Below are 20,358 nucleotides of genomic sequence, written 5' to 3'. Positions count from 1 at the left end.
CGGTCGTCTCTGGTAGGCTGCAACAAAGCCCACACGTCAGCATCGTCTCCCAGCCCAGGCACTCCACTGGCTTTCATTTTCCCCTCCCTCCCTGTGTCAGAGCACCTCCCAGCCCTGGCTTCACGTCCCCCTCTCCCGTGGGCTTCAGCAGTGCCGGTGTCCTCTTTGCAAGCACCTCTAGATACTTCTCCTGTAGGTATCTAGTTTTGGGGCCATCTTCTCGGTTCCAGGAGGAAGCAAGGCACTTGGAGGTGGAAGAGGAGATGCTCACACCCCCAGCATCTCCTCCAGACTCAGCCCTGCCCTGCCCCGGCATCACCTTGTGGCACCCGCACGTGCCAAAACACCCCAGTACCTTGAACGCATGGGGGACCTGGAGCTTCGGCGATGGGATCCCAGCCACAAAGTCAAGGAGCACCATGATGACGATGGTGAGGAAGACAGCAAAGTCGCTCACTGTGGACCGTACCTGGGGCAAGAAACCAGAGGTGAAAGGGGCATGGCAAACAGGGCCGTAACGTGAGATGCCAGAGTTGCAGACATCCACAACGTTAGGCTGGTTAACCAAATCCCACCACCCCTCTGAGCACATGCAGCCTGATCCCTTGCTTAGATACTGTTGCTGTGTTTGTCCCTGTGACATCTGGTGTCAGACAATAAAAAAAGCTTAATTAGGTGGACAAGGGTTGGTTTAAGTCAAAACCTAAAAATAATAATAATAATATTAAAAATAAGAAAACAGATGTCTGCCACTACAGCTACACTCACAGCTACAATGGCAACAAGGCACTGAGGCATCCTTTAGTCCTCAAAAGGAAGCTCCTCATTCGAATCTACTTTCCGCTCGAGCACATAATGCGCAGAAGGTAAGGAAAAAAAAACCAAAACCCCAACCCCCAAAACTTTGGGAAACCTGACTTCCTACTACCTGAGGAGGAAAAATAAAAAAAAAAAAAAAACAAACCATCTTCAATCTGGGGCAGGTCACGAGGCAGGTGGGAAATGCTACGATGATTTTGCACTCATGGAAATGAGTGCGGGACGTCCAAGCTCTTGGAGAGCTTGGCCTGCAAGGCCAACGTTTCCCAGCTTGACCAAGGGGGGGGGCAAATACTGCTTAGTGCTCCAGGAAAGCCATTTTGGGAAACGAGTGTGGAGATGGACGCTGGCCACCATCTTCTACTTACTCTGGTTGGAAAGTAGCGGCTGGTTTTAAACTTCTTCAAGAAGCCTGACAGGGCAAAGGTGGCGAAGAAGAGGATGCAGCACCAGAGGAACACGTCAGGCGTGTAGGGGCCGTCGCGTCCACAGGCAGGTCCTTGAAACTCCCCACGCAAATACCGACATTCCTGGAGAGACAGAGCGTCAGGACACAAAGGCAGTGCACGTGCGGCAGGGAAACCTCGCATAGCTAGGGGGTTTTGAGGACCTCGGTCCAAGATCCACGACCCTGTAACTGCTCCTGCCAATGGAGATTTATATTTAATGAGCAGCAGCAGCTGAACAAGTGACACATCGAACTACAGAGCGGAGAAATGAGACGTGAGGGGACGCCATACCACACACCCTCGGCACATCCTCTGCCTGCCATTCGAGCAATCGTGGCTAAAGAAGACACCAGAGGGGAAGGAAACACTGGAAACTCTTGGGGATAGAGAGAGAGGCAAGAGGGAAGGAGGGCTAAAGACAACCATGGCAGGAAAGGAGGAGAAGAGACAAATCGTCCCTTCCCAGGGGAGGGCTCGCAGAACCTGGCCAAGAGGGGATGAAGGCCACCGTAAGAGCCTGCCGCCCTAGGCCCGGGCTCTGCTTCCAGCAACAACAGCCTGAGAGGCTGCTCAGACATGCAAAGTTATGCATGGACCTACAGACAGCACTGAATGAGAAAGCAAGGCCTGGGGGGAGCATTTCCCCTCTGCTCAGGGCTGCTGAGGCCAGTCTGTGTGCTCCGTCCAGACTAGGCTCCCCAGGACAAGACTGGGACTCACTGGGGCGAGCCCAGCAAAGGGCCACAAAGAGGATGAAGGGACTGGAGCGCTCTTCGTATGCGGAGAGGCTGGGAGAGCTGGCACTGTTCAGCCTGGAGAAGGCTCGGGGGCTCTTATCAATGTACACCTGATGGGAGGGAATGAAGAAGAGGGAGCCGGGCTCTCCTCAGCAGCGCCTTCTGGCGGGACAAGAGGCAAAGGGCACAAACCGCAAAACACGAAATTAAAGCTGAACACAAGAAAAAACTTTCTGACAGCAACTGTGGTCGAGCACTGCAACCGCTTGCCTACAGAAGTTGTGGCGTCTCCACCCTTGTAGCCCACTCAAAACCTGAGGGGACACGTCCTGGGCAACCTGCTCTGGGTGACCCTGCTTGAGCAGGAGGGCTTGGACTCGATGATTGATATCAAAGGTCCCGAGAACCTCAGTGGTTCTGTGAAAGCCACAGACAGACATCTCTGCCTCAAGCCCAGAGGCAGCAGTCATCAGCCGACTCAGAGGAACAGGCTGGGAGGCAGCTAGAAAACTGTTCCCAGTTCCTCCCTTGTCATCCCTGCCTCAGGTGTGCAAGCCAGTGCACCGCTTTGTGGAGCTGCCCAGTTCTCATCCCGCTGTGATTCTGCAGGTAACGTTAACACAGAGGAGTTAGACAGGAAGAGCTCTAGTTAACGGCATGGGAACCTGAAAGCACTGGAGAACTTTTCCCCAAACGTGGGCAATGCTGCTTAGATTCTGTCACCTATGGAAGAGAAGGAAGAAGACAAATGGGCCAAAGGGTTACACAGGAATGAAATATGAGGAAGGTACAAGAGACATCAAAAACATTGATATGTGCCCCGGAAGACTATTTTGTAGTCAACTGACCTGCCCATACCCGACTGTGGGCATGAGGCCTCCGCTCCGACTTCCACTCTTCTCCTCTTCACCGTTTCTTCCACTGCAGCACTTTCTGACACTTCTTTTCTTCTCTTGACCTTCAAAACATTGCAAACTTGGTATTGATAAAATTTGATTTTGACTTTTCTATTTTAGAACAAGAGTCAGACTTAATATACATCCGTGTTTCGCAACATTGTCCAGGCTTATACAACAAAAACCAAAAAATGAGTCAGGAATAAAAGGTAAGCTGCCTTATTCAAACAGAAGGTAAGCACGAGAGGCCATCCAGAGAATTATGCTCAACAGTTTTAAACAAGAACTACTGCTTCCCAGGACATCCTACTTGCTCCATTTTTAGAGGAGGGCCTAGGAACATAATTAGCAGGAACGTAATGCTAGCAGAGAGAGCAGGATTTCCTCTGGGGGAATTTGGACAGGACACCTTCACTAATTCACTCCGTCTTCAGACACTTACCTGTATTGAAAACAAACCCACCCTGAGATCTCACTAAACAACTACTTTCCAAAGAAGCTTAACTTGGTTGTTTTCGACACATACAGCACTTAGGAAACTACTTAATTATTCAGCAATATTGACCTCATACAGACTCTCACAGTGAAGAAACCATTTGACAGCTCAGCTCAGACTTGCCGAAAACACATTTAACTGAAGCCAGCACGGCTCTCGCGTCCTCAGGCAGGACTTCATTCAAAGTCCGCTGGAATTGACAGGAAGGTTTCCCTCAACTTGGATGGTTCTAGGTGAGAATTCACTCCCACCTTACACTGCCTGACTGACACCCAGAAACAGGACAACTACAGCATTGCCTAGATATATATTCTGCTTCTCCAGACTACTTGGAATATCACTTTTTAAAAAAAAAAAACAACACACAAAACAGAACCACACATGCAACTTACAAGCTCATCACTGCCCTTGTTTACTTCTTTACCTGTAACAGAGGTATTATAAAATCTGGTGAATATTTGGTGACTGGACATCCTTTAACCAACTTTATAGTACGTTTTTGCATTGCACTGCACTTCCGGAGAACAAGATAAATGACTTAGAAACAATGCTGGACTTCCATATGATATCTTGAAACTGAAGAACTGCAAATACAGCTCTTTCAGAATTCCTGGCTGTGAATAACACATGCCAGTGGGATGGGGACAATTGCTTTGGACTACTTGTCCATTTGATAAAGGAGACCAGAATATCTACTAAGCCCTCACAAGACAGACCAGCAGCAGCTTCTCCCAGGGACCAATAATCAGAACAGAAAATAGCAAGAAAAAACACTGCTTTCACAACAGAGGAGGTTAAATGCAGAGTCCCACAGAGGTCTCAGCTGGGGCCTGGGGCTCTTCAGGGAATTCATAGAAAACCTGGAAAATGAGACACTAGGGAGGTGACAACATTTGCTAATTATACAAAAGACATTATTACCATTATTACTATCACTATTCAGAAAAACAAATGCATTCTTTCTTTAGGAAAACAGAAACAAAGGTGTGAAATTCAACGTCAACAAATGTAGTCAAGCACAAGGAAGAAAAACACGTGTTCCATACATATGTACTGGCTCCAGCCTAGCTACTGACATTCAGGAACGAAGTGGCTGGGAGCCACTGGGCATTGCTTCATAAAAATACTAGCTGAAGAGTCAGCAGTGGGTGAAAAGGCAAAGAGAAATTCCAGACATTTTCAAAAAGCAATACAGGACAAAAGAGAACACGTTGCAATGCTCTATTTCAAATCCATGGTACAGCCATACCGCACGCAGTTTTGCTCCCTCTAATTCAAAGACACAGTGGAGGAAGGGAAAGGGAAAAGCAAGACATAGGTCGTAGATGTTTCCAGACGTTATCCAAACATAACCATAGTGACTTACCACAAGATACGTCGTGCTGAAATAGAGCCGAGTTCTAGATACATCGTGCAAATGTAGGGATAAGGCACAAGGTGGACATTCTCATGTTTGAATCTCATCTTCGATACTCTCTCCCATTTACTCACATCTGAGAACAACGATAAGACTTAAGAACATAGCACTAACATTTCAAAGGAGCAGGAGTCCTCTTGTAAAGCTTCAAGTCATACCACACTGAACGTATATGCAGAAGGGAGCACCTACAATCTGTCAGTATGAACTTGGTGACAAAACACTAGTAACACATTACAAGAAACACTCATCCAGGTGACACTCTCCCATCAGTTGCTTGTATTAGTAGCATTGTGTTTCCTTAACTGTATCTGGCTTCAGTCCTGACATCTTCCCGCAAGAAACAACATGCCAGGCTCTCCCAACCCTGTGAATAAAACCTCATCGGCTTTCCTAACTAAAAAGTAATTCTTTTAAAAATTATTTTTAAAACTGAAAAGGACTAGGATTCACAGGAGTAGCATCATTACATTCACTTCACAGTTCAAAATGGGAGGACAAAAGATAATTGACATGACAAATGCCACAGTTACAGACGTTCCTTCCTGGGGGTGCACTTCGCACACCTAGGAGCTCATGCGTGCAAGAACGGGCGACGCCAGGCAGCAGTCTCCTTACATGCCTCTGATCTCAGGAAGAAACAGGTAACACGAATACTTTTACTCCATTTGCTAGCAGAAACTAACATCCTGAGGACCAGAGATGGAGCCCAACATTTGCCTAGATGAAACGCTGACACAATCAGTTCCTTTAAGGGATGAAATTGTTCGTTTGAGTTTGGCTTCAAGGACTCCCACAGCTGGTAATTAACTAAGAGGTATGCTACAGCGAGGAGCCCGACACACACATTGCAGGACAACTCATCACGCCAGGCCTCTGAGCTTGCAGTTCTCCACAGGGTCCGGTGCTGGCTGAGCTGGTGGATGGACTTCCCAGTTCTAGAAATACAAGCTTGTGAATCAAACCCTCCTCAAGCACGCGGGCAAAACTGGCTGCGCTTTAGCGAAGCAAACCAACAAGGAGGCTTCGTTTGTTTGGGTGCCTCCTGTCTGACGATGCTCTGGGCTACTTTCTCTTCCTGGCAGTAACATACCAGCTTCTGACAGAGAAAGAGGATGATCTCGTTCTTGCCTGCTAGGACCAGGGGTGGCAATAACGCAGCCTGCTGAGACTGGAAGGGAATGCCTTGGAGGCGGAAACACGTGGGTGTTCATTACTCCTGGGCACTCGGAATCACGGGAGGTGATGATGCCAAAGGGCCTGATCCGATTCACAAACTGACACACCTTAGGACTGAAGAGGCTTCTCCTTCAACTAACTTACTTTTCTCTGCAACAACAGCCTCAGGAGAGTAACTTCCTCTTAACCCTTTACACTACAGCAACTACAATATTTAATCCTTACGTACCTTACAAGAAAACTACTGCGGTCTTCTCTACTAGTGGGCCAACGCTGCTGCGCCTGTAAGGAGCGCTTTACGTTTTATTAACCTTTTGAAACAATGCACTAGCTTTCCTTGCAATCGCATTACGTGGGCTTCCTGGCACTTTATATATACACGTTCGTTTTCTCTGGCTAAATCAGATTTGGAACACAGGGGTGTCCGTCCAAAAACACTGCAAAACATTCTTTTTACATACATCAGTTCTCTGGTGAAGGCAACAACTGAGGAGGATCTTCAGCTAGTGTAAAACTGCAAAGCTCAAAGGAGTCGTACTCCAGCTGAAGATCTGCGCACTACTAGGCAGGAATGTCGAATTAAGCAATGCCCAACAGATACAAGTCATTGGATCTTTTCTTTTACAAGTAGGAAAGAAAGGGTACACAGAAAGATAGTGAAGTCATCTGTAGAAAACAGATGTAAATCATCAAGATTTCCAAGGATTACTCAAATCGCTTCCTGGAGAGGCCAAAACAAGAAAGGAAGGAAGAATATTAACAAGATAGCCACAATTCCACTGTCAAGTACAGTTTTCAGGCTTGGGAAAAAAACAACATTACAGTTTGCAGGAGTCATGGAAGAGCAGGTTCCAGATATTTTGCTTTTCCTCCTCCCCTTCTTCCCCCCGCTCCCTCCCATCACCTTAGAGCACGCTGCCCTAACAGATTCACAGAAATTGAAGTGAATGAATATCTTAACCCTGAATTAACATGGAAGCATTACTATGGAGAGTGGAGATGTGCTTTTAAATTTAAGAAGTTCTACATTTAAGAAGCCTCCTCCTTGCCAGCACAACACGTGCAGTATTGACCTGTTTCAAAAATAAACATATACCCCTTTTTCTGAATATTGACCCAATTCAGTTACAAAGCAACTGTAATTCAGCCCCAACAAACTCCTGCTTTATAAATGGGAAACTTTTTCTAGTAATACCTTTCAGTATTTTCAAAAGTGAAAAAGAAAAAAAAAAACCCCCAATAATTTTCTGTATCAGTTAAAACCAGCACATTTTCTTCAATAATATTTACAATGCTACTACTGTACTCTGAAGATTTGTTTAAACTTAAGTAACAGGAACATTTTTAAGCAGGCAGTATATTGGTCTCATTTCCTCGGGAATGGCAGGGGCTTTCTTCTGTCTCAGGAAGAAGATGACAACAACAGAACTCATCAGCTGTCACCAAGCTTGGCCACAAAGTAATGGCGTCATTAAAAGAACGTCCCCTGGCTTCCACAGCTACGAGGAAAGCACATGCAATTGAGCGTTAGATTAGCTGCTATCAAGCTAGCTCACCAGTACTGCCACAGCTCCTGAGAAACTAGAAGGGTCTGACAGCTAGTCCAGCCTGAGAAGTTCAAAGCAGTGGTCAGGTCTGGGGCCGAGAGCGAAACCACGGGAAAGTGCTACTGCAGAACGAATCTCAACAGGAACCAGCAAGGCACGGAGTGCAACTAGCTCCACAAATAGGAGTTTTCATTTGTCCAATTTCAACAGTCAGTAGCTTCTTTAAAGTAGTTCTGATAAAAGCACTACTCGCTTACGCTAATGCTGCCTGTTGATGACATTTTTCATTTACGTCATTTTTTTCACCCTCGTACTCTCCAGAGAAGTTCCCCATTACTCGCGCTTGAAATGCTGCATTTGACAAAACGTCCTCCGTCCCATAACAAACAAAAGATTTGCTCAGCCTAACATTCAGCTAAGGTCCCATGGACCTGCTCCATCTCCAACTCCTTGACAGCACTTTCAGTGGTGTCAAGATCCAGACCGCTGTGAAACAGAGAGAGTTAGTCCCACCCCAACCAAAAAGCAACACAGCTACATTCCTTGTAAGAGTTTAAACAACAACAAAACATCATTCCCATTGCACTGAGAAAATACTTTGCAGGCAGATGAATTCCCAATGTATTGTTCTTAAAAAGCATCCATTCTTACACAAGGACTGCTCCTTTTCAATTTTCTGCCCATTTGTATTTTGTGCGTCTGAGGATACAAAGGATGAGAGATCAGATCTTTTCAGTCGATCCTCACTAACCTTTAGGACCGGGGTTTTTGACAAGGTGCCCTCAAACCAGCACCTCTCTCTTCCAGCCTATCGCAATGCCATTCTGCTCAAGGGACTAAAAGAAGGAACCGGCAGGACGTGTCTCTTAATCCCCTCCACAGTGCAAACCTGCAGAGGAACGGGCCTTCACAGCATTGGAGCGAGGCCCTGTGATGCTGGGAGTTGTGTACTGCCTGCATCAAACTGTGTTCCCACCTATTAACTACATCTTTTGTAAGCCAGCTTCTCAAAAGTTGTTCGCTGCTAGGTATTGGCCAACAATAAAATGCACAGGGAGAGAGAAGGTCTCAAAGAAAAGCTGAACCCATTAAGAAGTAAACAAATGTCGCACAAGTGTCACTTGGAAATAAGGAAATACGGTGGAGTGTAAGGAATTACGGCACGCAAGTGTTCTCTGGTATATGGTCTGGCAGGCAGCCATTCTCATATCCTCCACATTCAGGGGCCCCAGCCAGAACTCGGTCAGAGATGAGAACTTTCCTTCCTCTTCAGAAAGGTCCTCTCCTTGCTTAATATGGAACAAGTTAATGAAAGGAGTTGCACAGCGCGCCACAGCAGGACGACAGGTATCACCCACCCAAGACTTACGCTATGGTCATGAAGTCTTCATGAATCAGCAGGGACACAAAAGTACGATTCAGGAAGGGACACTGAAGCAGCGATGAAGAGAAGAGGTTGGAAAGAATGGAAGAAAGCAAGGGGCAATGACAAGCTGCCAAACTCAAACAAACGCAGTGCTCTCTCTACCATCAGGAGATCAAACACCTGCAGGCTGCTCAGAAACGTACGCACGCTACTGGCAGTGCTGTCCAAAGGGATTACGCTGAGGGAAAGAGCTTGGTCACAGACAAGAGCAACGTTTCAAGCATCTTCTGAACACCACACAACACCACAAGACAGACAACACACCTTCCTCTCCAAAATCAACACAGAGAACAAAACAAGGAGGAAAGTTAATCCTCCTGGATCTGACACTATTCCAGCAGAATGCTAATAAGCAAAGCTAAAGAAACAACTGCATTTCAATTCATCCCAAAATAAAGTCATGCAGCAGAATTTCAAAGACTCATCCTACTTCTCCAAAGGAAAAAGGAGACTAGTGTGGCACGAGATTTAATGCAGCTTCAGGTCTGGGGGCAGCCTAATTGGCATGGTGTTCATAGCACAGTCTCTTCAATTCTGCAGCAGCTAACAACAGTCGCTTCCAGAGTAAAGCCAGGCCCTGGCAATGCCCGTACACATCTCATTGCAAAAGCAAATTCACTCACACTCATAAAACCACTCTCTAGGTCCCTGGCTGCCGACCCCAAACGCACTCCCCCACAGGAGCTCCCCACTCGGGCCGCCAGGGCTGGGCTCAGGAAGGAGTTTTTTCCCCCGGGCAGATTGGCACAGGTCCCGGGGGGGTTCGCCTTCCTCTGCAGCACTGAGCACAGCCCCTTGCCGGGGTCCTCGGGGCCATTTCTGGCCAGCGAGTCCCTGCTGTTGCAGGAGCAGGAGTCCAGCTGTGCCCTCCAGCCCTCCGCCTCTCTTCCCTGGGCCAGCTTGGCAGGGGAACCTCATGGACCTCCATGTCTCCAGGTCACTTGGGGCTCTTCTGCCCTCTGCAAAACAAGGAGCCTCAAGGAAGCCGCCTTCTCCCTGGTTGCTTTTAAGCTGGCACACTTCAGTGGGGAGAAGAGAAAGCCTGGGGAGGGGGGGTGCGTGTCTTATCTATCTATCTATCTATCTATCCCTGCTGGGAGGGAATGAAGATGAGGGAGCCAGGCTCTCCTCAAGAGTGCCCACTGAGAGCACCAGCGGCAACAGGCACAAATTAAAACACATGATATGCTCCAGCTGCACATGAGAAAACAACTTTTTCCTGTCCAGGTGGTCAAACACTAGCACAGGTTGCCCAGGGAGTTTGCGGAGTCTCCGTCCTTGGCGATGTTCAAAACCCAAGGGCACGTTGTCCTGGGCAACCTGCTCTAGGTGGGCCTCCTCTACAGGTCCCTTCCAACCTCCACCCTCCTGTGTGAGTCTGTGCTTTGGTTTCACTCCTAAAGCACCTGAACTCAGCCCCGATGCCTGCGGGAAAGGATGCTGGGGAAAGGCACGATCCCAGACTCCTTCCCGAGGGTTCATCACCAAATAACAGCTCCCCACTCCAGAATATTGTATGGCAGACACACTCAGAAGAGAGAAAAGATCCTTTTATTGCAAACATCAACTGCGGTGGGGGGGTGGGCCCGGGAGTCACAGGGCTTCAGCCAGTAACAGGGAAACGGCACCTACAACGACAGAGTCAGAGAGCACTGATAAACCCACAAAGGCAGGAATACGCAGGATTTGGTTCCCCTTTCTTTGGGGAGCACCGTTGATGAGGAATTGTTTGGAGCCCGGAAGAAAGAGCTATGGCTGGCATCGACTAGGGTACGGCTCTGGCGCCTTATCCCCACAGGTAATGCCCTTAGAGACCTGCACATGTGCACAGATGCACAGGGCCCCTGTGCCACGCAGCAGGGCTCAATGGGGAGCCCCTGGGGAGCGGCCATGGAGTTATTTCCAAGCCCCGCGCAGCACCGTCCCTTGCCAGTGGGTCAGACTGACTTGGAGCAGCACTGAGAGTTGGGAAAGATGGGCAGCAGAGCCTGGCACACACCTGGGCTTCTTGACCTGCTGGACTTTCCTGCTTCTTTTAAGTCCCCATCTCTTTCTCTCTTCCTTCTTTTCTTTTCTCGTTGGCATTCCTTCTCCTCTGCCCAGGCCTGTTTTCTCTTTCTTTTCTTTCCATTTTCCTTTTCCTGGGGGGAGCCTGCAAACCTTTCCATCCCACAGTATGATTAGGTAGGTAAAGCCAGAATCAACTAGAATCAGTTCTTGATTTACCCAAAGCTGACTCATTTTACCTTCTTTCCTCTGAAGCGCTCTTTAGTCCTTCTGTGCATCCCAGGGAGCCTACTGTGGTCCCTGGGGTGGTTGGAGCCAAAGCAACGGGTGCCTACAACAGAAATGTCAGAGTCAGCAGGTGGCAAGGGACACCCTGGAGTAGCAGGCGACTGTTTGGCAAAATGCTGCCTTAGCCCTACAAAGAAGATCCCTTTGGCTGGTTTGCATTAGCCCTTTCTTCCAAGGGCCTCACTTTGGAACACAGGGTTCACACAGGTGTGTGACACTCGGTTCGTTTCTGGCAGCTCAACAAACACGGGGATACCGTGTCTCGGGTAGGAGGGTAGCTCCTGATGGAGCTGCCATACCTCTGCCATTTCGGACTCCACCACCACGTCTCCCCCAGCTTCTTTGAGGACGTCCAGCAGAGAGGTGGGTGGTGTGTGCAGCAAGACTTCTGCCTGGTGGTCCTTGTCTGCTCTGCCTGCAGGGCCACTTTGCTCTTCCAAACGCAGGTCTAGAAAGGAAAAGCACGTGCAGCAAAGTGACTCCTTGGAAGTAAAGCACACCTAAAGCAAAACCCACCCAAAGCCCTACACCAGCTGTCTTCTTGACATTGAGGTTTCTGGTACCCCAAGCCCCAGCCTGTGACAGCCCTCAGTTCCTCCTCATACCTGTAGCTCTGTCCATGGGTGCTGGCGACTCCCCGGCTGATGGACAGGAGCGGCCAGCCATCTCCTCCACAAAGATGTCATGGCAGTTTTCAATGAGAAACGCCACCAGCACGTTCACCTGCACACATCAAACCCTTGGGCTCAACCCAGGTGCCTGGAAATGTATCACGCAGCCTTTCCCACTCCCGACCCTTGCCTCTGCGCAGGCAGCTGTGGTTCTGGGGCTCCTCTTGCAGGCAGCCACCCCACCGGCATTTGCTCAAGAGAGGAAGCAGCCAGGGACCTCTGAGCAGCCAAGCTCGGATGGGCCGGCAAGGCTGCAGCCGGCTGCTCAGTACAGCGCACCTTCTCAGTCACCGCCAGCATGGCCTCGAGGGGGAACAGGTCCTCGTGAGGTGGGCTCAGCAGATTTGGCCCAAGGCAGATGGCCAGGTTGCTGGCGGTCATTCTGCTGCTGGCGGCGTCGTGGCCGATGTGCTGGAGGAGGGCCAGCGGCCGCTTGAGGAGGAGATTGGCTCCAGGCAACTCCTCGGCCACCCTGAGGGAACAGGAACTCAACGTTAATAGAGAAGATGCTGCCCACAGCCGTCCCCAAAGCTTGCCCAACGCAGGTGGGTGGCGCAGCTTTCCGGGTGCTCTCAGCCAGCGGTCAGTGCTCCTGCGCTTCAGGAAGGAAGCACGGCCTTGCTTCCCAGCTCCTCATTTCACCCAAGCCCAGGCAAGGGAAGGCTCCCTGTCCATGCCCTTTTCCCCCGAAATCTAAGCCCACCCCAGCAAAAGCAAGCTGTCAGAAGACACAGCTTTTTAAGGAGACCGTCCCTTTTCAGGCAAGTCCCAGGCCTCTACCAGTCCCTCCTCAACAGGCAGGCTGCTGCCCACACTTACGCTTTCAGCTCTTCAACCTTCTCCTCCTTGCCGCTCTTCTGCATCGCTGCCATCCAGTCCTCGTAGAGGTCTATCACGAGGAGCTTGGCGGGGATGCTTCGGAGGAAGTCCTGCAATGCCAGGGGCTCCAGGTGAGCCTCTGAACACTCCAGGCCAGGCAGGAGCTCTTCCAGCTGCAGGTCAGAAGCGCTCACCTTCAAGATGACGGCCAGCAGCAGCGCAGGCTGGCTGCCCAGGTCGACATCCGCACCGTGGTCCAGGGCCTCCCGCAGTTCACGAAACTCTGTCCCGCCGGCAGCTCTTCGGAATATCCCTTCTGTCGACGGTCCTTCCTTGTGCAGGACAGCCAGCATCTCCTGCAGGAGGGGCAGGAGGACAGTTGCTTGGCTGAGAAGCTGCCTTCCAACAGCAGTGACCAAAGCACTGCCCCAGATCCTGCTCCTTTCCCCCCGCAAAGGGGGCTGGCACCAGAAGCGTCTTCTGGGGGTGAAGGGCCCAATCCCCCATCCCCGGAGCTCCCGGGGACACCCACCTCCCCTCTGGAGCAGCCGGAGGGAGGGCTGGGGACCCCCTGCCCAGGCTGGCTTACCTGGATGGGCTGGGGCAGGGAGCCGTCCTCCCCGCAGAGGGCTGCCAGGGGCTGTCCAAAGAGCGCCCTGCTGCAGCCGGAGCCTGCCTGCCCTGGCGCCTGGGCAGCGGCCGGGGTCCTCCGCAGAGCAAAGGGCCAGGGCAGCCCCATCCTCCTCCTCCTGCTGCTGATGCTGTTCCCTCCTTCTGAAAAAGAAAATGGAGCAAGAGTGCGTCAATGGAGACAGCCAGGCCAGCACTCCCAGAGCCTGCCCTGCCTGCAGCACGGTGCTGAGCGGTGCGGCAGGATGGGCAGGGAGCCAGCAGCTGGAACCACAGCTCCAGCTCAGCGGCTCCAGCTGGGACGCTCCTGAGAGCCGGCGTGCTACCGGGACAACCTGTCCCAGCCCTTGCCCTGCCCTCCTCCAAGCTGTGGGCAGCAGGAGAGGCTCTGGGTCCCCACAGAACCACATCCAGTAGCTGCTGCCCAGCGGGTGTCCTTGCTCGTCCAGGTGACGTCCTCCCTTGGGGTGCCGCACCTGCGTGGCGACACTCAAGGGACAAGTGAGCACAGCTCAACCATTTGCAGGACAATGCGTTTCTTTCCACAACTCACCTGGTGAGCGGCAAAGTCCCCCGGCTTTGATAGACAGGGCTGTCACAGGATCATCCCAAGCAAGGCCCACCAAGAAGCAGGCTGCGCTTAGAGAGCAGCCCCACAGCAGAAAGGGCCACCGGCGAGCTGCCACCTGGCACCAGCAGCCTGAGCACGGCAGAGCTGGGACCCTCTGCCCTCCTGGGCTCTCTGCTCCACATGGCAGGTTTCCCCCCAACACCCCCAGCGAGGATGTGCTGGCATTCCTGGTGGCTCCCCAACCCTCTACGCTCCCCGAGTGGCACCGTGGGACGCTCCCTCCCTCCATCTCTGCCTTACAAGCTCACCCCGCTGGCCGCAGACGCCGGCACAGCCAGAGGCGGGTGAAAGGCAGCCATTCTCACCTCTGCCTGGTCCTCCATCAGCCTCTCCAGGCTCCTGGCGCTGAATGTCCTCCACTGGGCAAGAGAGAAGGAGCGGAGGAAGGTGAGCAGCGATGCCTCTGCTGCTCAGCTGAGGGACCAGGGCTCGGGGACAGAGCCCAGACCGGAGAGACACTCACGGCGTGGCGGCGGCTCAGCTCCTTCTCCAGGGGTCTGAGGGAGGGGAGACGGGTCACGCGGGCTCTCTTTGCTCCTCCTGGTGTCCTGTGCACCGGGAAAGGACAGGGAGAGAGCTGGCTGAGCCCCAAGCTGCCCCTTCTCTCCTGTGAGGCAGCTCTGCCTGAGAGCTGCCCGCAGCCGCGAGGGCACCTCTCCCCAGCTGGGGAGCTGTGTTCCCCAATCCGGCTGTGCCTGGAGCATCCCCCCCAGCTTACCCCAGCAGTGTGCCCACCCACAGCTCCTTCAGTGCCTGGGAGCTGCAGAAAGAGAGGAGAACCAGCGTCAGGCCCTGCTGCCCCTCAGCCTGTGGGCAGAGGCGGGCGACTGCGCAGCCCTGCCCCGTGGGGCAGGGCAGAGACGCTGCCCAAGCCCTGGCTCCGTGTCCTGCCAGAGCAGCTGCTTTTGCCCTTCTCTTCTGGGGACCCAAAGGGCACCAGGGGATGCAGGACCTGGCAATGCCCCCATCCCTCCCTGCCGGCGTGCTTCCCGCTCCCTGCCCAGGCTCTGCACGCAGGGCAGAGGCCGTTCACAGGATGGCGTAGGCACGGTTGGGAACCTCTCCTGCCCGGCCATGGGACGTGGCACCACGACTCACCCGAAAGCGGCAACGCAGGAGCTGGTGGGCCAGATGAGGATGATGGAGGTCCTCTCCTCATCGCTGCCTTCCTCCTCCTCTTTTTCCTCCCCCGCCGCCTCCTTTCCGCCGCTCAGCACCCACAGCTGGTCCAGGGCCAGGCATAGCTGTGGGCGCAGGGCGGTGCCACGACTGCAGAGAGGAGAGGCAGGCAGTGAGCTGGAGGTGGCCTCCTGGGGGTACCCCCGGGCAGAGACCCGTCCCCCACCAGCCCTCGGGACGGACATCGATGGGTGCATCCAGCCCATGGTCCCAGGGCCTGGCTTCTTGTCCTCTGTAGCACTGAGCACAGCCCCTTGTCAGGGCTCCTCTGGGCCCTTTCGCCTAGCTCCCTGCCTGCTGCTCTTGCACCTCCAAGGCACCCCTCGTGCCCTGGCTCTCTCGGGCTCTCTTGCCCAGTGCAAGCCTGGAGCGGGAGCGAGCTCTGCTCTTCCCTTAGCTCCATTTCCCCAGGGCTTCTGGCTTGGGCAAAACAGCCTGTGCTTGGAAGGGCTCCAGGCTCGCTGCCCCATCAGGAGCTGCCACTTTTCACCTCTCCCTGCACGCAAATCAAGCGCAGGGCCGGCACGAGAGCGCCTTTCATGCATCATTGGCCAAGAAGCACAGCGGCGGAGCAAGTTGCCGAGTGCAAAAATACGCTTTTCACCTCTACCTGTCATACTTTGGAAAATACCCCACGGTACCACACACCTCCGCCTCCTCCTTCTTCTTTTGTGTGTAGTCGGTCCTGATCCTCATGCTTCACGTTCTCACTCTTGAGGATACAGGGACTGCTTGGCCTGTATTCCTGCTGCTACTTTCTGTAGCTCTGGGACTTGCCTTTGCCAGGCTGCAAAGAATGTCTTCTCAAGCTCAACTGAAGAATGCATCAGCCTGCTCCTGGCTACACGGGCACACTGTGGCAATGCTTGTGAGCATCGGCTCTGAAGCAGACTCAGAAAAATAAAAGTAATATCCTGTTTCCACTTGCAACCTTTGTGTCATGTGTCCTTCAAAGTGGTTTTGGAGCTGAAAAGCCCCTGGCGTTTCAGGCAAGTAACACTCTCATCGGTATTTGACTCATGGTGAGCACAGGGAACAGAGTAGAGTAGAACAGAACAGAACAGAATAGAATGGAATAGTTCAGCTGGAAGGAACCTACAACCATCATCTAGTCCAACTACCCGACCATTTCAGGGCTGACCAAAAGTTCAAGCATGGTATTAAGGGCATTGTCCAAATGCCTCTTCAACACTGACAGGCATGGGGCATCCACCACCTCTCCAGGAAGCCTGTTTCAGGGTGCGACCACCCTCTTGGGAAAGAAATGTCTCCTCACGTCAAGTCCAAACCTCCCCTGACAGTGTAGGAGCAAATGTCCCTTGGTGCGCTGGTAAGGAATGGTGAGGAAACCATGCATGCTCTCTACATCTCTGCAGAGTTCCTGCAGAGGGAACCAAACCCCCGTCTTTCACCGCTGGCAGCACCACAACCAAAGGAATGTCTGTGGCCTAGATGCCCTCATTTACATAGTCTGAAGGTACAGATCCATTTTGGCACCAACGCACAAAACGGCAAGGAGAGTACCTCTCTTAAGCTTTCAGTACTCAAAATACTGAATCCTAAAGGAAAAGGAGACTTGCCAGGGTTTCAGATAAGATCTGAACATCTTCCCACAAACTGAGGTAGGCAAAGAACTCTCAGAAAGGTTCAAGTCACAGATGAGCTGTGGAAGTTTCACCCATGGCTGAAGTGCCTTTGGTATCCCCCTATAAACACGGCCAACGGGTGTGTTTAATAGAAAGGCTGCACAGCTGGGTTTCAGTGGGACAAGGGGATGTGACGGCGACAGCAGCAATGGGCTATTTTGACACTTTGGAAGAGCTGTCTGTCCTCTGCCTGGCTGGGCTTTGGTCACGGATCCAAACGGTCCACGTCTGAATGCGACCAACCTTTCGTTCCACCACACTGGGGTCACCTCCGCGCACTTGTTTCTCAAAGCCTGGCTTACTTCCGTGGCGGGCTGTTGGCACCCACCATCCCAGCCTAGGGCTCTGGTTACACTTTGGCTTGCCTCCAGGCTGCAGCTGCCAAAACCACCCCCCCCTTTCTCCCCACGAAAAGGGCTTGTGTCCAGCCACATCAAGTCCCCGCTCCTCCTGGCTGCGGGGCCGCACAGGCTTTAGCTCTGCTGCAGAGAGGGGACGGCTAATAGGGGCGGTCTCTGCGCTGCACGCTTGGTTCCTGCCATGGCCCGAGAGAAGAGGAACAGCACCAGCCTTCTCCTTGCGAGCCGAGTGGCAGAGCAGGCGCCAGGGACACCCAGCAGCTGGGCCCAGGGCATGGCCGCCAAGGGCAGGGAGAGACCCCCGGGCCTCCCGGGCACAGCGACAGCCCGTGGAATGATTGCTGGATGGAGGGGACTTGTCGGTATGACGCACGCCCCCCCGCCGCCCCTCAAGGAAAGGTGAACCTCCAGGGAGGAACGCTGTGGACACGTAAAGAATCGGTTCCATGGTAGCTCCCTAAGCAACATAGCCTAAGCAAGTCAACTGAAATAGTTTCATCTTCTCTCCCTTTTAGAAAATATATTTTACCATCTCAAAGAGGAAATGAGTTAGAGAAGAGCCTGTACTACGTTCAAATGTCTGCACATTGCTGTGAAACTGTGCAAAAGTATAGCACTGAATAAATAGGCTTTATCGATATTATTAGTATTGACATACAGTGAAGAGGCAGGCAAATTCAGCTTTCACTTCCAGTGTTACCAGTGGGACTATAAAGTCAGAGAACCCCCTGGTAGTTCTGCAGTACCTTCTTCTCCTTTATTCCCAATGATGCAAACCCAGTTCTGTATTCAGGAAGAAGTTCATGAAGAACCAAAGTCAGTTCACTCAAATAGTAATTGTCCTGAGTGATTCATTAAATAACTTGACTCAGGAAAAATTATCCAAGTCTTTATAACATAGGTAACCTAAAAGTGCACCCAAGAAAAGAAGAAATAACGCAGTCTGAGGAAAAAGGAAGGAGGTTTTATCTCTATAATCTATCAGCTATATCAAGCTGATAGAGGCAGGCACGCCCTTGAGTTAATCTCCTCCCCAGAGTCACAGTTGCACCAGGCTAGGTATTCACAAGCACGCTCATAGCAGAACATTTTCCAATAAAGATTACTTGCCTGTCAACTCAGGCCAAGGAAATATCCTAGAGACAAGCTGCCCTCTGGCCACTACTGCCTAAACCTATCTCCTATTTTATTCCTGCTCATGCGGCATCATGGCAACAAGTATGGTAGGCAGATAGAAAAGGTGTCCTGACATCTCCATCATCTAGAATGGTTTTCATTACAGGAAAATGACAGTGCTCATCAGCACCTCCTCCCCACCTGCGCCACCTCTCTCTGTCACCTAAAAGCTAGCAAAAATCTAACCCAAAGAAAAGACAAACAATCCTCTAAAGATGCGGTCTGCACAGTGGCCTTGAGAGAAGAAGCACGAGCCAACGTGAGAAAGGAAACTAGTAAATAGCGGAGAGATGACACCTTCCCCCATGACACCAGCGCACAGGTTTTAAGTCAGTATTGCCTTCTGTATCTATACAGGCCATGAAAGCAGAGGACTGGAATGACACAGGACAAAGGGGCACGTTGGGATGTGCTGTCACCGTGGCAGCACAGGCACAGCAAGCCGTCACCAGAAACACCTTCACAGCCAGCTTCAGTTTCCTTCTTCCAGCCACAGTCAGCAAGGTTTCTGTTTGCAGACTGCTTCTCATCGAGTCACTGTGGAGGAAGGAAAAACACCTCCCTTTATTTACTCCTTAACTGATGTGGTACTCCCCGCAGCTTTTACACTGCACATGGCAATCACCTGATGGGAGAGAAGCACCTACACACCCTTCACCCTAAGCACTCCCCTGAAGAGCCCGTAGCCAAGATCAAATCGGTCCTGCGTGCTTGTCTAGAGGCACGACCCCTCTGCAGCTATTCTTTGAGCAACGCCAGGGCAGCTCTGGCTTCATCTTCAACCACCCATTTGGTAGCTGAGGCCAGAAGTAGCCGGCGACAGCAAGCCCCCACGGGCCTCCCCGTCCTCAGACTGAAAACCCCACCTCCAGGCCCCAACGACCTCCCTCGGTGGCCCTACAGTGGACTCCTCCTGTCAGCCCTGCGCAGCAGCCCGGAGGACGCCAGGCCCTCTCCTCCCCTCTGCCCCTCTCTGCTGCTGTCAGGTGCGGGGACAACGCCACTTGCAGGGAGCCGAGCGGTTGGAGGCTAACGGAGACTCCCCGACCCTCCCGGGACACTGCGGCCACTGTCCTGTTGAGGGGACCCCGGGCCTGGCACGAGGAGGGGGCTGGAGCCCAGGGCACACAAGGGCAGCTGGAGGGCAGTCCCGGCGCCCGAGGGGCAGCCTTTCTCTCTGGCAAGCAAAATGGCCACCCGGAATGGGGCAACATGGGCCACCATACCAGCCACAGCAACTTCCAGTGGTGACGTCACCAGCCTTCCGTTACACAAGCTGGCACCCCTGCGGCCGGCCCACAGCTCGCTCTGCAGCTAGAGACTCTGACACCAAGCGTGCTTGGTAGAGGAGGACCCGGCGAAGCGAGGCGAGAGCCCACGGTCAGCGGGAAGAGACAGAAGAGGTTCTTGGAGCCACTGAGGATGCCTCCACAGCCCAAAAAACGCGAGCAGGCTGATGGGAGGAGCAACACCTACCTACGGCAGGCGAGTCGAGCCCACGGAGGTCAACCCGCCACAGAATGGCGACGAGCCCGTGGAGGTGGATCCACCTCAAGAGCAGGAAGAATCAGTGGAGGTGGATCCACCTCAAGAGCAGGAAGAATCAATGGAGCTACATCCACCTTGCGCAGGGCTGACGGGGCACTACACCACCGTGCCCGGGGTTCCTCCGGCACCACGGTGCCCAAAGCGCCGCAGGACCACCGGGGGCTCTCAGGGACCCTCTAAACAGCCAGCTCCCAACAAGCGGCACCACCCCCGCAGCCGACGCCAGCCATAAGTGGGCCATCCACAGCCACATGCGTCCGCTCGGCAGGCTCATCAGGAAGATCGCCCGGCTTGACAGCCACAGATGAGCCCTGCTTTCCCACCCTTGCCCCTCATCGAGGGGGGCCATCTCCTCCGCCCTCAGCCCTGGGGAAGAGGTGAGGAGAGGGGCTGCCATCTTCTGGCCAGCAGCACCACAGCACCAGGACGAATCCCTTG

The 20,358-nt window shown here is 52.6% G+C and overlaps 1 long non-coding RNA gene across 1 annotated transcript in view; it reads right to left on the bottom strand.

Moving 5' to 3' along the window:
* Positions 1 to 3,819, bottom strand: part of LOC138689137 (uncharacterized) — a 597,120-nt gene extending 593,301 nt beyond the window's left edge. The window contains exons 1-2 of the long non-coding RNA XR_011327988.1: positions 3,790 to 3,819; positions 2,854 to 2,963 (exon numbers count right to left, since the gene is read on the bottom strand). This is a non-coding gene — a long non-coding RNA (uncharacterized lncRNA). The remainder of the gene's footprint in view (positions 1 to 2,853; positions 2,964 to 3,789) is intronic.
* Positions 3,820 to 20,358: the final 16,539 nt, after the last annotated feature.

This window comes from Haliaeetus albicilla, chromosome 15, assembly GCF_947461875.1.
Source record: "Haliaeetus albicilla chromosome 15, bHalAlb1.1, whole genome shotgun sequence".
Lineage (NCBI taxonomy): Eukaryota > Metazoa > Chordata > Aves > Accipitriformes > Accipitridae > Haliaeetus > Haliaeetus albicilla.
This window is presented reverse-complemented; position numbering and strand designations above follow the sequence as displayed.